The following is a 17349-nucleotide window of genomic DNA, read 5'->3' on the forward strand; positions in this document are numbered from 1 at the left end:
TACTTTCAACAATACAAAAAAAAGAAATTATATAAAACTGAAAAAAAAAAAGTGCTGCAGCAACACCCACAAAATGGGCATAAAAGTAGTATATGCTTTGATTTCACAAAGGGTTCAGATGTACCCTAATTTAAATAAATCTCTACCATATAAGAAACTTAAAAAAAAATGGATAAAATATGAGTAAGGTTTTATTTGGAAATATTTCATATATATCTTTTTATAAATGAACATATACCTTAATACTAAAGTAAGCTGACTCAGAATTATATCTCAGAAAAATTTCAAGTAAAAATATTATTGCTATATTATCTAGAAGTTTCAATATCAATCAGCATCAATGTATATATCATCCCCTGTTGACAATAAATTATCCTTAGATATTATCAGAGGAAATCTGTTATAACATCTGATTTAAAAATGTGCTAGATGCAACCGGTGTGGCTCAGTGGATTGAGTGTCTTCCCATGGACTGAGAGGTCCCAGTTGGATTCCCAGCCGGATTCCCAGCCAGGGCACATGCCCAGGTTGTAGGCTCGATCTCCAGTAGGGGGCATGCAGGAGGCAGCAGATGAATGTTTTTCACATCGATGTTTCTCTCTCTCTCTCCCTTCCTTTCTCTCCAAAAAAAATCAATAAAAACATAGTTTTAAAAAGTAAAATAAAATAGCCCTGGCCAGTTTGGTTCAGTGGTTAGAGCGTCAGCCCACAGACCAATGAGTCTTGGGTTCGATTCCAGTCAAGGGCATGTACTTTGGTTGCGATTGTCCCCAGCCCTGGTCGGGGTTGTGTGGGAGGCAGCCACTCAATATGTCCCTTGTCAATGTTTCTCTCTCTCTCTCTTTCTCACCCTCCCTCCCTCCCTGCCTCCCATTCTATCTGAACAAAGAAATAAAAAAATGTCCTCAGGTGAGGATAAAAAATAATAATAATAATAAAAATAAAATAAAATAACTAAAATGTGCTAATTGGGCCCTGGCCAATGTGGCCCAGTTGATTAGAGTGTTGTCCTGTAAGTCAAAAGGTTGTGGGTTCAATTCCCAGGGAGGGCACATTCATAAGTTGTGGGTTTGATCTCTTGTCAGGGTACAGCACATGGAAGGCAACCAATATATATTTCTATGTTTTTCTCTCACATCAATGATTCTCTCTCACTCTCCATTCCCCTCTCTATAAAACCATGTCCTTGGGTGAGGATTAAGAAAAATGTGCTAGTTGACATATCATTTACTCTATTAAAAAAATGTAAGACCAAGAATAGTAAGACTGTGAACTTGATGAAAATAAATAGGCAAGTAAGATACAACATTACTAATAAACTAAGCATTGTCACAATCTATGAACAATGACTAATTAAGAGATTATTTAAATTTTCTGGAAATGGTCTGTTTGCCCTATAGCAAAATGCTATCATTTAAGTAATTGTGTACAAGCTCTGTTTCAACATGTAACAGCTCTTCTGGTTTAATTACACAAATGAAAAAAATTACAATGGCTTTTGAAGTGAAAATTAACCGTACCTCTGATATTATTTAATGTAATGAGAGTATGGTAATAAGGGGAGACCAGTTAATAAGTATAAAGGCTCAGACATTGTCTCAACTCTACTGTATTTATTAATCAAACTGTTCAACACCATTAGATAATTTCACTTTGTATTGGTAACTAAGCAACATGTTAGACAGAAAAAAACATCTATAACTCATCTTTGCAATGTCCTTGATGGTCAGAGCTATGTATTTCCTAACTGTGGTGTTTGCAACAACTAGCATATTGCCTTACATATAATAACTCCTCAGTAATTTGTGTGCTGAATATTAATTTGAAAGGAAGACCAGAAACTATCCTCTAAGATTATACAAATAAAAAAGACCAGTTTTTTGCTCTTATCTTCTATCAGAGAAAAACAACGTTTTAGCAAAATTATGGCTTCACCATTTTACAGCCACTTTTGATTTTTATATTTGTGTGGTTCATTGCTTTTTTTTTTCCTAGACGAAGAAAAATATATCTAATCTGTTGTAAAAACAGAGTTTTATCATTTTTGAAACTTTAACAATGTAAATATATATGTACATTAATCAATGTGCTCTCTTCTCTTTTAGAACAAAATGTGCAATGTGGAGGAAGTCAACCCACTTAAAACAACAGGAGAGAGTAACAATTCTACTACACATCATTAATTTTGATAAATATAGAGAAGTCTTAAATTCATTACCTTAAAAAAGACATCTCTTACATTTAAGTAAAATAATTTTACCATCGTTTTTCATTCACCATTCCCATGTAATATTTTATTTGCACAAAAGAGAAGTTATCCTGAAATTTTATGGACTTACAAAAAATAGCAATATATTTATAATATGTTGATTCATTCTTTTTATCAATATCCGTAAACTTTTGTGATTAGGTGATATTATTTCTCAATAGGAAGGGGCATATTGAAGAAAAGGCTTAGGGGATTCATAAAATAATACAAATAAATTTTAAATACAACATCATAATTCATTATCTTCTAAATGTTGTTTTTGCTTAAAGGCTAAAACACTAGATTGGAAGTTAGAAAAATTGAATGCTGTTTTTGTCTTGCTTTGTAACCCTGGGCAAGTAATTCCTCTTCTCTGGATTCTAGCTTCTTACCAAAAAAAAAAAGGTTAAATAAGACAACCTCTGAAGACCTTTCTAGTTAAAATTAATAAAAATAATAATAGCACTTACTATATAGCAAGCCCTGATTATTTAACTCTCAAAGCACTCTATGTGATAGCTGCTATTGTTATCCTCACTTTTACATTAAAAAAAAAAAAAAAAAAATGAGTCCAGAGAGGTTGAGTAACTGGTTCAAGGTCACATGGCTTAAAGTTGGCAGTGCTAGGAATCAAATCTAGGTAACACAGCTCCATAATCTGTGCTCCTGACTGCTACAGTCCATTGACCTTTTTCGAGAAGAATACTACATGTTTCTGCTTAAGACATTCATTGAAAATTGTATTCCTTTTTCCTTGGTTTGGGAGAAAGAATACTTCAGAGTAAATAATATTGTGCTTTTCTCCCAACTCTATTACTTACCTGCCCTGTGACCTTGGACTAGGTATTTAAAGCTCAGAGTCTGTTTCCTCATCTTTGAAGGGAGAATACTGACATACTCACAGGGGTGTTGTTTAAGGGTTAAGATTAAAGAAGCATGGTCTGGCATTGCTTCTGGCATGCAACAAGAATTCAATCAATTTTGTTTCCTTCCCTCATACTTAAGCTATAGAAGCTTATGTTGAGATCTAGAACATGAAATTAAGATCATATAGCCTGGCCAGTGTGGTTCAGTGGTTGAGCATCGACCCATGCACCAAAAGGTTGCTGGTCCGATTCTTGGTCATGGCACATGCCCAGGTTGTGTGCCAAATCCCCAATGGGGGGCATGCAGGAGGTGGCCAATTGATGTTCTCTCTCATTGATGTTTCTATCTCTCCCTTTTTTTTCTCTCTAAATTCAATAAAGGAAAAAAAAATTAAAAAGAAATTAAGATCACATAGTAGGCATTTTTAGGATTCACACTCCTAGTGGATCAAATGAGACTTAAAATAAGACCAATGCAAAAGTGTAGGGAATCATGCAATAAAATTAAAAAGACAAAAACCAGTATGCACATAGTGTGCACATAGTACTCCAAAGACTTAAAAGCTGTAGTTCCTGAAAATTTGTTCAGCTTAGTCTGTACACATTAATGCCAGAGACATGCAAATAGTCGCGATTATCTGGTAATGATGCAACAGTTTGTTAGAATTTTCTTTTTTTTGTCCTGAACTCATACAGTAAGACTTCTATTAAGCTTTCTATATGAATTCTTAAACAAGCATATAATCTATTTTAGTTTTCAAATATATTTTGGTGCTATAGAATTTAAATGTATTTACTATTATAAGGAGCAAAATTACTGAGAGAATATAATTAGTACCTTTCCCAGTTTTCTTAATATTGCAGTTAATCTCCAAAAATAGTCCTTGTCCCACCTTACAGTTCTGTTTTAAATATAGATATAAAAATATTAAGGAAAAGAAATCTTGACATATCTTCCTTGGACTTTTTGAATGGCAAAGGCTCAAACAAATATGTAAGAAGATGGGCTGAATAAAAAATAAATTGACAGCAGGATTAATTTGGGGGAAGATTCAAGGATATGGTTTAATGAAGTCATTTTTCCTATTAAAATTCTGGATTTAGATAAGAACCATCTTTCTTTGTCTTTCTATTGAGTTCTAAATGCTCTGGTCTGTTACTGAGAAATTACTATTAAATATTCCTTTTTTTTTAAGTAGCTCAGAAAAATCCTTTGAAAGAGGAAAAATCTGTGTTCCTTTGCTTAGTTGATTGTACAGAACAAATGAATAAACCAAGATTAAACAGCTCATCAAAACAGTTATAAAGTATTATTGTGTAATTGATTGATTTTATTTAATGAAACACAGCTTTACTGGGTAACTTTTATTATGCAATATTCCATATACTTAAAGATTTACATAAGATTTAGAAATAAAACAGTAATTTGATTACAAACTTAAAAATGTTATAGAAACAATTAAATAATATACTCTAATATAAAAAAAATGTAAACCAAATTGTTGGAACGTACAGTTGATGTTAGGGAATTATCTGATTTCTATATATGTGCATTTTAACATATTATAGAGTTAAAAGATTCAGACTAAATTAAAGCATTGAGAGTTTATAGTGAATGAAAACATTGCAGGTTAATCTAGTTTGCCTTGTTGTATATCTCTTAAAATTTACTTAAAGTCCTGTCTTCACAAACTTTAACTGCTTACAATTAGGTATAACAGGAGTCACTGCAGAATTGTACCAACACAATTATTTCAAATTTGCCATTTATTAGCATGCAGGTATTTTTCAATGAAAAGAATGCTTGAAAGAAAAAATTTAGTAATTTAGTTAATATTTAGCTATGTGTGAGAAAAATTATAAAGGGAACAGGCTATTCCAAGCATAATTCCATAAGTGCTATAGATGAGTTATAAATAATATGTCAGCTTGATCAGTTTCAGCGAAATAGATTTTTTAAGTAAAATTATTAAAACATCAAATTAAGCTCTGGTATTGTGAAAATGAACAAAATTATTACAACTTGTGGACTATTTCCAAACTTTAAAAGCACTTCAGTGTGAAAGATGGACACTTTCTAAGGAATACAGATTAGACTGTGCTGTGCAGCATCTACAGAAGCCGAAGTACTTATGGATTGACATGTACCCTAAATCTGTCTTCTTGTCATTCCAATATTTTAAAGTGCCAGGCATTGTGGTGAGTGATTAAATATGTCAAAGATGTCACTGTTCTTGGTAGTTCAAACTGGTATGGTCACAGGGCATATTGGAGTAGATGAAATGTATTAATGTATTTATTCAAATCAAAATCACAGTAATTAGCTGTGTCTTGTTTTCATTAAAATGCAGTCCTACTTTTCAAGAATTTTGATTACTTTTCTGAAGCACAGAAGCAATAAGATAAAGCTATATGTAAATTAAAGATAGAAAGAATGTACCTATTACTGTTAGAATAAGTGAAGCATCACTATCTTTTCAGTGAAGAACACATTTAGCAACTCTTCATGCTTATAGGGCTGCCAAAAATAAACCTTTGGCTTTTCATAAACTCCTGCACAGCTCAGAATGACAGTTATGAAAAGTTGGACATGAATGACTAGAAGCATATACAAACAGTTGTGCCTGATTTGAAGAAATCCTGACTGACTGGTAATTTTGGATATGGTAGTTAGTCAAGCAGAAATCACTTAAAACATTCCAAAACACAGCTCTGTACAAGCTCTGAGTTCCCAGAACCTGCTACATACAGACTGGTCATAGACTGGCCATAGGTTGCTTTGAGGTCATCTATCCCAGGCTTCCAGGCAGTCCAGAAAGCTCTTTGAGACGATGCTCAGACTCCGCTTAATCATTTCCAGGAGGCATGAGGCAAGTGAACAGAGTTTACGATCCGGCAGCCCAAACTCTGCTCATCCTGGGAATCCTTTTCCCATAGATCTGTTACTGAGAATTAAACATTGCACCACATCATGTATGAAAGACTTTAAAGAAACATTACTCACACAGAACGTACAGTAACCATTAGCTTTCAGACTTGAGAAACTTATCCCAGAAGATGCGGTTGGGAATACAACTAAAATGTTTAGATTCAAGGAATCAATTTACAGCACCCAGTTTACAAGTATAAGGTCCAATAAGAGGAACTCATAATGACTGAGTTTTAATTTTTTGCAAGAGTTCTAGAATTGGGAGCAAACTCTTTCAGAGGGTATAATAATGCCAATGAAGCAATTCTGTTAAACCCTTCAAGTGTGCCAGTATTGGTGTTTAGTATGCTGAGCATTTCTACATACATTAACTTATTTCATCCTCTTATCCATGCCCTGAGGGAAGTTCTATTAATACCTCCATTTTAAAGTTGAGGAAATGAATACTAGAGACTTAAAGTGTGTTCCAAGAGAAACGAACTGCAAAAATAACCAGGAGAAGAGAGGAAAAATCACTAAAGTGTGAGAACTTTCTCTGTTGATCTCTGTGGTCTTTTAGCCACCACTTTTATGGTTTCCTTTATTTTCTAGTAGTGTTTGGGGTATACATTTAAAATTGGATCTACATTTAAAGAAGCAAGTTATTGCCACTGGAAAGAACACAGAACTTCCAATCAAAACAATAAAGATAATTATTGCTTTGGTCAGATTTGGTCAGTGGCTTAATCAAGCAGCAATACAAAGCTGTGGCTTTCACACACTGTTTGTCTCTTCCATGATTTTTTGTTTTTCCCAAATACAACATAAATATATGTATATACAAAGACAATTGTCAGATATGTAAACATATTAAGACATGGTATCAACAGGGTTAAACTTTCTATTCTGAAAGACACTAAATTAACATGTGAGAGATTAATATTTTCTGACTCTGGTAAACAAGATACTCTTTTTATATATGATCATGCCTGTATTGAAGCATATGTCCTTTTAAAAATTAAATTGTAGAAGATGACATGCTGAGGGTATCCCAAGAAATTATTAGAAGTAAAAAAAAGCCTCCCAAGAAATTATTAGAAGTAAAAAAAAACCTACACACATGGTGTCCATACTCTTGTATTGTCTGTTAAACTTAGAAGTTGTATAATAGTAACTGTTGCCAGAGAATTGAGTTGGTAGAATTTTTCTATCACTAGTGGGAGTAGGGTTCTTGTGATATTTTGAGGTCTAAGACTCACACGGGAGAATGAGTGGTTTTTACTTACATAGAGTTATATCCCTCAGTTTCCAAAGTTCCTAGTTCCTTAAACCAGTCCTGGAAAAAATACAGCTGTGGATTCAGTAGAGCTCGAAGCAGGCCCAGTGTCAGAGTTTCCATTCCATGGTGCAGTTGAGTCCAGCACAGCATCAGACAAGAGTCAGTCCATCAGTCCATTATGTGGTGTGAACCATGTGGGTGAATGCAGGGGAGTACACCCCAGAAAGAGGAGTCCCAAGAGGAGCAGAAGTCCCAAGAGAGCAAGACAGGAAACTCCCTTTGTTCAGGAGTTTAAATATCTCAGGTTTCTCGCCCTTGCAGTGGCCATGCCTATTCTGGCAAGTTACCTGTTCCCAGATGTGACTGACAGGTAAGTATCTTCCCATGTGACCCACACCTTACTGGTCATGTGTCTAAACTGTCTTTGTCCAGTCCCTTTTCCCATCAATCTGCTGGGAATAGACCTGGAGAGTGTTAATTTGCAGCTTTCTGGCAAAGCCGTAGAAATGGCAGTCCTATATTATCTAGACTCCCCTTTGCTCCTTCCTTGTTAAATAATAACCAGGTTATTATAACAGCATCAGTAACATCTAAAATGGGTTATTTGTTCATAGTTTTAATTCATAAAGCAAAAATATGTAGAATATCTAGGGATTTAATATCTTGCATTCTTTATGGAGTCAGTTAGAACTTAAAACAATCATTATATTCAAATGATCTTTTGTTGAGTTCTTATTCCGGAATTGCTAATGAATAACCTGCTGTGTTGGAAATCTCTCAGTCCTCATATAATCTACATCAGCAATCACAACTAATAAGAAGAGTGGAACCACATCTATCTTCAGCAAGTTATTATCACTGCAGAGTATATTTACAATTTCAACATTCAGAAAGAAAAAACAGGAAAGTATTTTGGATGAAAAGCAGATGAAACACCCAAAGTATTTGTTATTCACAGCATCAATTAATTTTCCCAAAAAGCTATGTTGTTTCAAGAACCTTCTCAACTTCCAAAGACTTTACCTTGTATTGACTCTTAAAAAACAAAAGAAAACAAAAAAAGAAAGAAAACCACTATTTCAAATCAAGTGATACAATCCTAAACACTTTCCATAGTATAGAAAACCTGGCTATAATATTGACATTGACAGAAAAAAAGGGATAAAACAATCAGAGAAGACTTTACTTCTATAATGAAAGAACTAGACAATGTCACTGTGTTTAAGAAAACCATGTTACAACCCACAGCATGACAGAACACACAACTGAATACACAGCATATCACTGTGGGATTTAACTATGGAGTCCTAATCCATTAAAGAGATTACTTTTTAAATCAACAAGGAATGCTCATTCCCTAGCTCCAAAATTAAGGAAAGGAGAATCTAACAAATTCCAATTTTGCCTGTCAGCCAAAAAAGAAATCCTCATTTTTAAATGTGCAACTCTTGTCTATAACCCTCAAGTTTAAATCTGGAGACGATTAGAATGAGTATCAGAAATAATGCCTGAGGTCGTTTCACTCATTGTTTAGATTCTTTCAGTATCGGAAATCTGACAGTCAGGCTTGTTTAACTACTCAAACAGTTCACAATAGCCAGAAGCTAAGATTTCTTCAGATTAGTAGAGTAACCTAAAGGACGCAAGAGTCAAAGTACAACTAGTAAAAGAGTCAAAGCGCCAAAATGACCTTCTCAGGCTAACTTACAATGCAACCCAGGACACATGACTTTATCTTCAAAGTGACACTGTAAGTTTGGTCACTGAACCAGGCATCCTCTGCAGAGCACACAGCAGACTTAGCTGCCAGCTCAGAAATAGCATTTAAATCCTGACTGAAATTATGCTGACCCACAGAAAGTGGTTTGCTTATCAAGGAAACTATTTGTTCTGAGAAAATAAAAATAAGCAAATAAAAATAGGTATTATCACTTTGATACTCTCCTAAGACTTCCTCTGTTTTATTTTTCACTTTAGATTTAAAAAATTAAGTCAAGGAAGCACCCAGCTTTTTAGTTAATTGTTAGTAAAGTTAAATGCATAAACTAAGAAAAACTGGAAAGGATCTATGGAAGTCATCCAGTCATGTCTTTCTGTCTCTGTCCAAAATTGGGCATATGTCATCTATTTTGGTTTAAAATAATCTTTAAGAAATGGGATCCTATCACTTCCAACAAGCCTAAAACAAGATGTAAGTACATGTCCCCACCACTGCAATTTACTAGCTTACAAATATTGAATAAGCCATCCAAATTCCATTCTCTGAGTTTTAGTTTTAACCTGTGAAAATAAGTGTATTGACACCATCCTTATCTCCCACATATTTTTATATAAATAATACAACTATGTACATGAAAATACTTGCAAACCATAAAAAGTACTTATCAATTTCAAACTGAGTACATTTTATTTTGTTCAAGATCTCGATGTGTATGACAATACATCAGCCTTGAAAATATGTTGTCACATTTGAAATTAATGGATACATATTTTAAAGAAATGCATTCTTAATCTGAGCACCCTGGCTCCCACATGAAGAAATTTCATTTACAGAAACATCTTTCTACTATTGTCATTTTAACTTTTGCTTCCTTTTCTCCCACCTAATACCTTACATACATACATGCACACACACACACACACACACACAAACACAGAGTGATATTATTCAGCCATAAAAAGGAAATCCTGCCATTTGTCACATCAATGAATCTTGAGGGTATTACACTCAGTGAAATTAGTCAGACAGAGAAAGACAGATAATGTATGATCTCACTTATATGTGAAATTTAAAAGTAAATAAAATTTAAAAAGTCAAACTTACAGAAAGAGAGTGGTTGCAGGGGGCTCGAAGTGAGGGAAATAGAAAAAGGTTGGATAAAAGATACAAACTTGCAGTTATGAGATGAATAAGGTCTGAGAATCTAATGTGACTATAGTTGATAACACTGTATTGTACAGTTGAACTTTGCTGAGATAGTAGAACTTAAATGTTATTACCAAAATAAAAATACAAATATGTGAGGTGATGGATATGTTAGTTAACTCACAGAGTAATCAAATATTCACCTTGTACACTTCAAATATTTTACAATTTTATTTGTCATTATACCTCCGTATAGCTGGACAAAAATAAGATTTAAGGAAAGTAAATGCAGTGTATTGAATTCAATTTCATTCAGTATGACCAAAAAAACTACAAAATTTGAAGTGTCATCAGAAAGATACTTTGGGGTGAGGTCACTAATTTGTGCACGCAGAGTGTAAACCTGGTTCTACCAACCAGGGGTTAACTGATTGCTCGTCAGGCAACCATGTATTGGGTTTGTAACTGTGATGCTGCTGACTGCAGGACTGGTGATGCCTTGGGAAGAACACCATTCCTACTCTGTAAGTATAGTTAGAAAACCTAAAATAAAACCAAAAGGAATGAGCTACAAAGATTACATCACAAAAAATAATATTATTGTTTAGTTTATCACTTGTGTACTCTAATAATAAAGCCCACATATACAGACACTTTATTCCTAACAGTATGTTTGTATACACATTAATTCATTTGCCTTTTTTTTTTTTAATTCCTCACCTGAGGATATTTTTCCATTTATCATCAGATAGAGTGGAAGAGAGAGAGAAAGACAAAGAGAAACATCGATGTGATAGAGCCACATCGACTGGCTGCCTCCCACACAACCCAACCAGGGCTGCGGGACAAACTGCAACCAAGGCACGTGCCCTTGACTGGAATTGAACCTGGGACTCTTTGGTCCGCAGGTCGTCACTCTAACCACTGAGCAAAACCAGCCAGGGCTGATTCATTCGACTTTTATGATAATCTTGTGAAGTAAGTTAGACAGGTGTAATTATTCCTAGCTCTTGGTTTGATAATGCAAATGGATTTGACTGAATGCCACACTAAATACAACAAACACTAGGAATAAAAAAAGTGGCAGTAAAAGAGAGTATAAGAATTCATGGTACATGGGGTGAGGCCAGTCTGAGTAACTGAGACGTTTCAGTTATAAAGTTATAGGGACATCTTTTTTTAAAAAAAATTTATTAATTTTTTACACCTATATCTTTTTTTTTTTTTTTATCCTCACCCGAGGGCATTTTTCCATGTTCAGACAGAGTGGGAGGGAGCGAGAGGAAGAGACTGAGAGAGAAACATCAACATGAAAGGGACACATCGAGTGGCTGCCTCCCGCACTACACTACCCAACCAGGTCCGGGGCAAACTGCAACCGAGGTACGCACCCTTAGCGGGAACCGAACCCAGGTCTCTCTGGACCGCAGGCCAACACTCTAACCGCTGAGCCAAGCCAGCCAGGGCTAGGGACATCTTTTTAAAAATAGACTTGAATTTCAAGTAGTTAAAATATTTAAAATAAATATCATTATTTTCAAATTATTCTAAGACTGCTTCTTGCAATAGTCCTATCAGATATATACACTTTATGTGACTGGAGAAAATTAATGAACAACAAATATATTTATGGTTTAAATTAGTCTGCTAAAATTATTCTCTTCTATAGGCTAATATATTATTAGTTTACCTAGGAAAATGTTTTTTCATTATTGATCCAAAGTATACTTTTGGCATAATTCTCACTAATCTTAAATTAGCAAACTATAGGTGAATGGATTTTAACTGTGTATGTTAATATATAATATATCTTATATATATGTGCATGTGTGTGAGTGTGTGTGTGTGTGTGTATAATGCATATAGTCAACAAAAAACAGCAAATAGTTATTCATCATTTTTTACTGGGATTTGCTTTAAGAAATGCAAAGATTACTGAGTACCTGTTTCTCTGTTTGGTAGAGTCTGATAGGAGGGAAGAATCACACATGGAAAAAAGATTATGAGAAATAAAATAAAGTACTATATGGGAGAGAAAGTTTTTTCTTAAAAACACTATTTTTTAGTTCTCTACTTTGTATTTCATCCTCAAAAATATATGCTTCTTAATAAGTAACAACTATGCATTTAAAAGGTCAGATATATTAGGTCTGGTCTGCAAAACGGGGGTTACATTGATGCTCAAAAGCCAAATTATAAATGAAGTCCATTCAACTATTAAATTATCACAGGCATGTCACCAACCAAACTGAAGAAAAATTACATGATGAAGCTCCACAATAGGAAACATGAAAAATTGTAGCACAACTAGCCTCCAGCTTCAAACTACACAGCTGTCTTGTGAAATGATGGCCTCCCAAGGAGTTCTAATGGCAAGAGATTTAGACTCATTTTTAAAAGCATTTTCAGCATGGGGACAAGATTCATTGCCATCCATTATCAAACAGCATCAATATACAAATCAATAATGATACTTCTGCACACTATTAAAATATTGACAATAAAGCCAAGTTCCTACATTTCAGCAAATGAAGCAAATAAAAAAAAAAGAAAATAATGCCAAAAAAAGCTGCCCCATGATGAGGTGAGGAATGCAATCAAGTACAACATGGTCAGCCAAAAAGCTTCAAGGGCAAATGAAAGTATAATGTGAACCAATGCAACAACAACATCAATTGGTTTGGAACATCAGCAGCAGACAAGCATCACTGGAGGGAACAATTAGTGACAGGGATTTGATTTTGGAAAAATGAGTGTCTACATCAAAAAAAGAGAGGAAATAACAGATACAAAACAAAAAGCTCCCGGAGTAATAGCTTTAATCATTCTCATCAAAATAATAGCGCACATGTGTCAGCTATGAGTCATTTTTAGCCTTCCTCATCCTCCCAGAAAATATCACTAGTTGATAAGCCTAATGAATGTGCAAAGTTCTAATGTATGTCACAAAATATAGTTCATTAAAGCTGAATAGTGAGTAATTCAGACTAGAGAAGTTTTTACAGATAATTAAGAAATCTTGGTTAAACAGATGGAGAAGACAGATGCTGCTCCTTCTCAGTTCTCAAATTTTGGGGGTCACGCATCCCATTATTTATGTCTCAGGCAGATGCGATGTAAATATGAAAAAGGCTTTTGATTTAGTGGATGCTGCTCAGGCTATTATAAAAGCTAAATGAGTAAATAAACTTTGATATAATAATCAAGCAAGAGGACATAACAACATTTAGGAATAAACCCACATTTTAATAATAGGAAAGACATGTAACACTATGTAGCAGTCACTTGTCTAAGTGGTTCCAAATATTAATTCATTTAGTCCTTTAAAACCTTCTATGAGGAAGAATTGGGCCATTCTTCAGGTCAAGATACTAAGAATATAGGGGGATAAATGAATTGCCTTGAGTCATATAATGAGCAAGTGACTATATTTTTTTAGTTCTAAGAACTTATTTTTGACATTAAATGAAACGTAAGGGAGATCCTATCTCTGTCTGGCAATGATTACATTATAATGGGAGAATAATTTCATTTACATTTATAAGGCTACAAAGGAAGTAATGTCAAGAAGATAACATAGTGATATTCATTTTTCTACACATTCTCTCACCGTTAATTTAACATTTCCTTCAACGAGAGGAAAATCAAGGTCTTTATGTGTTTGATCACAATGTGCATTATTCATGAAGTTAACACGTTATTTCAGTAAATACTTACTAAATGACTTTACTATCTATAAAATATGAACAGTTGAGAGAATATATAAAAGAATACTAATATAATGTTTTCTGTTTTTTTAATTTGGGAACAAGAGCTAACCATACTGGCCATTAACTCTTTCAGCTACCAAATATTTATGCCTCAATTTATGAGGATAATGCTTTCAAGTTACATTGGATATTTTCATATTTAACAAATATGAACACAACTTAGGTATGATGAAACCAATGTGAAATGTGCACTGATGTGACAGCTTTTTCTTTAATTTTAACCCAAGGAAATTATTATTGACTTTCAGAGAGAGAGAAACATCAGAGGGAGAGAGAGAAAAACATTGATGTGAGAGAGAAACATCGATCATTTGCTTCCCATGGGCCCTGACTGAAGATTGAACCTGTAACCTAGGTATGTGCTCTGACCAAGAATCAAACCTACAACCTTTTGGTGTACAGGGTAACATTCCAACCAACTGAGCCACCTGACCAGTGCCTGACACACTAGCTTTAAACTGCTGCTGGTTGAGGCCTTGATTCACCCCCTCCAACTGTGGCTTTTCTAGCTGGTTCCTCAGAGCAGCACAGGGAGGCCTCAGGTGCTACTGCCTGCCTTGTCCTGAATGTCCTCATATGCTGCATGATTCCAGTGGGTTTTCATTCCTTCTCTTACCTGATGTCTTCCTCAAAGAATTTCTTGCTACCCCTGTATCACTTAAATCCTTCATAGTCCCCCCCCTTTTTGACTCATTTCCCCTTCCTTTGTTTTCTCTTGTGCTACCCTTTTTCTCTGTAACAGTGATGCTGAATATTTTGCTTTCTATAGTCATTTCTAGTTGAAAGAACATTCTTTCTGATAAGCAAAAAGAGATGTCACATTGCAGAAGGGCTACACTTGCTCTTGTCCATTAGTTCTTAAATTAAATACCATACATCACCATCAAGTTTGTTGTCCCATCGGATAGTAGAAGGTAGGAAGGTGTTAACACTATCATACCAGTAATTTGAAATAATAGCTGAATTTAAAGTCTAGTTCTGACTTTTCATTATTTCTGTTTTGGAATTGCACTTAATAATAACTTGAATTTTTTTGTTTATTTAATCTTTTAAAAATCCTCTAGCATTTATCTGACTTGTCTTATTTATCTCTAAGTAAGAAGTTGCCTCAGAAAATGTACACAAGAAAAGTGGAATTCAGAAATTCAGTTCAAGGGAGGAGGCTGCTGAGGCCAGCATGAAGAAAGTGCTCGGGTCTCCCCGGGTACCAGAGGTAGCCATGGCTACTGAGCCAGTGGCCTTGGAGCCGGTGGTGCAGTTGCCTGTAGATCATTATTTCACTTGCTGATACAAAGCAGATGTCAAGAGAAAACTCTGTGACGATCGCTGTGTACTACAGTACTCTAACCAAATATGTGTTATCACACTGGCTGGATCTCATGCAATTCTTCAAAGTAGAAAAACAATTAAAAGTATTTCCCATCAAATCAGTACTTACTGTAGCAGACTTCAGAACAAAGTCTCTGGGAAATTTAAATGAGGGGCACAGTTTCTATCAGAACTTGTACCTCTTTTTTTGCATGTTAAAGACTGCTTTATTGGTAGCAATTAGTACAAGTCAATAAATATTGATCCCCAAAGACGAACTCAATTATTTATCAGCTTACTGTTCCATAGAGAGCTGAATGATATTGAACCAATGAACTGCTGGGAGGATAAACTGAAGTCAATCCTGCTTCCTGGGAAGTGAAGCCACAGCCGCCATATGCCATTCCACCAACTGTGTAGGACTTACTGCTCAGATGGAAAAGAATACACGATAATGCGCTGTTAGAGGATGGTTAATAGAAGTAAATAAAAACATTCTCCATAAGCCATTATTTTTCAAAAGAAGCCATCCACTGAAGGCTACATTGCAGTTGTGTTGCCCAAATCTGAAGGAAGTAAAAGCATCATAACAGAAGGGTCACTGACACAAAACAACATGAAGTATTTGGGATAAAATGCTGAATACCATAACAGCTACATCATGAGAATGAAGATGGAATAAAGAGCAGCAAGGCACCTAATCAATGCATAAGTGAGAACCAGCATATGTAAGAAGCATCACAGCCAGACATCTCCAGGGAAGCCTGGTGTTCTTCCTTTCTTCTGACCTAACCAGCCTCTGTTCCTGTTCTGACTGCAGCCTCCCAGAGCTGCCCTGCCACGTACTCACTCTGTTTTCCTTCTGTTTTTTTCTTTCCAATAACTGGCCAGTGATGGGTGTTTTTCCTGACTAAAAACAAACACAGCACTTTGAGACAAAATTGGAAAAGACAAAAATTTTAAGTGGCAAAGTAAAAATAATTTACCCATCACCCTGTAACCCGTTAGTAAATACTACATTTTGACATACTTCTGTTTGACTGTGACAGCAGGGTTAACTGTTTTTGCTCCATCTTCCATCAGTTTGAAGCTAAAAGGCACAACTGGCCTCTCTTACCCACTCTGCTTCAGTGTGACCCTACCAGAACGTTCAGTCCCACCCTTTAACTCCTCTCTCTAACTCCTCTCTCTTTAGGTTGTAGGGTGGAGGAAAGTGTGGGCTGTACCCTCACCAGTCCTTATGCTGCTGACAATGCCTTCCTCTCTGAAATGAGGTAAAACTGTAGCACTGTGACTTTTTAAATGAGGGACACCTGTAAAGGCTTTGAAAACTACAAAGGGCTTTCCTTACATAGTATACAATCGGCCTTCCTTTATCGCGGTTAATCAGTTCCAGACTCTACCACAATAAATGGATTTCCGGAAGTAGAATTCTTTATTTGTACACAGTCGTCCCTCGCCACTTCGCACTTCGACTTTCACGGCTTCGCTCTATCGTGGTTTTTTCAAATCTATACTATACTATACTGTACTGTACTGTACTATACTATATATACTTGATAAAAACAAACAAACAAAAAAACGCAATACAGCGAAGCCGCAAAAGTCAAAGTGTGAAGTGGCGAGGGACGACTGTATCCTAATAAGTATTATAGTGCAGTGCACATATTGTAGTCACTCAGGCTCAGGCTGTAGTTACAGGGTAACTAGCAAAGAAGTTACTGTAACTCAAAGGCACAGAAGCCTTTGAATATAGCAAAAGCTTTGGTATCATTTGGACTAAAAAGAAAAAAAATAACCAAATTTATGATTTAAAACTGTATACTTATTTACACACAATTTTAAATAAAAGAACTTTAAAAATTGTCATTTTTCCTTAAGGACTATAACACATGTATATTTAAATTTCTCTGTTGTTAAATAAAACATTTATTTAATACAATAAATGGACTGCTATTTAATTTAGTCAAGAAAATATGCTGCTTTTAAGTATTTGATAAGTAACTATTTGTATACCATTAGTGGGTTTAGAATTTCAAATTATGGCAGTAAACATTATTATAAATTCTGAGTACTTTTAGTACAGTTTATTTTTTTACAATAA

General features: G+C 34.9%; 1 protein-coding gene and 1 pseudogene across 3 annotated transcripts in view; one reads left to right on the forward strand and one right to left on the reverse strand.

Moving 5' to 3' along the window:
- The window catches only part of MAGI2 (membrane associated guanylate kinase, WW and PDZ domain containing 2), a 1542253-nt gene that overhangs the window by 1428468 nt on the left and 96436 nt on the right, over positions 1-17349 (reverse strand). The gene's annotated exons all lie outside the window — the stretch shown is intronic.
- On the forward strand, positions 15157-15879 carry LOC118620288 (annotated as a pseudogene).

Source organism: Molossus molossus, unplaced genomic scaffold, assembly GCF_014108415.1.
Source record: "Molossus molossus isolate mMolMol1 unplaced genomic scaffold, mMolMol1.p scaffold_m16_p_7, whole genome shotgun sequence".
Classification (NCBI taxonomy): Eukaryota; Metazoa; Chordata; class Mammalia; order Chiroptera; family Molossidae; genus Molossus; species Molossus molossus.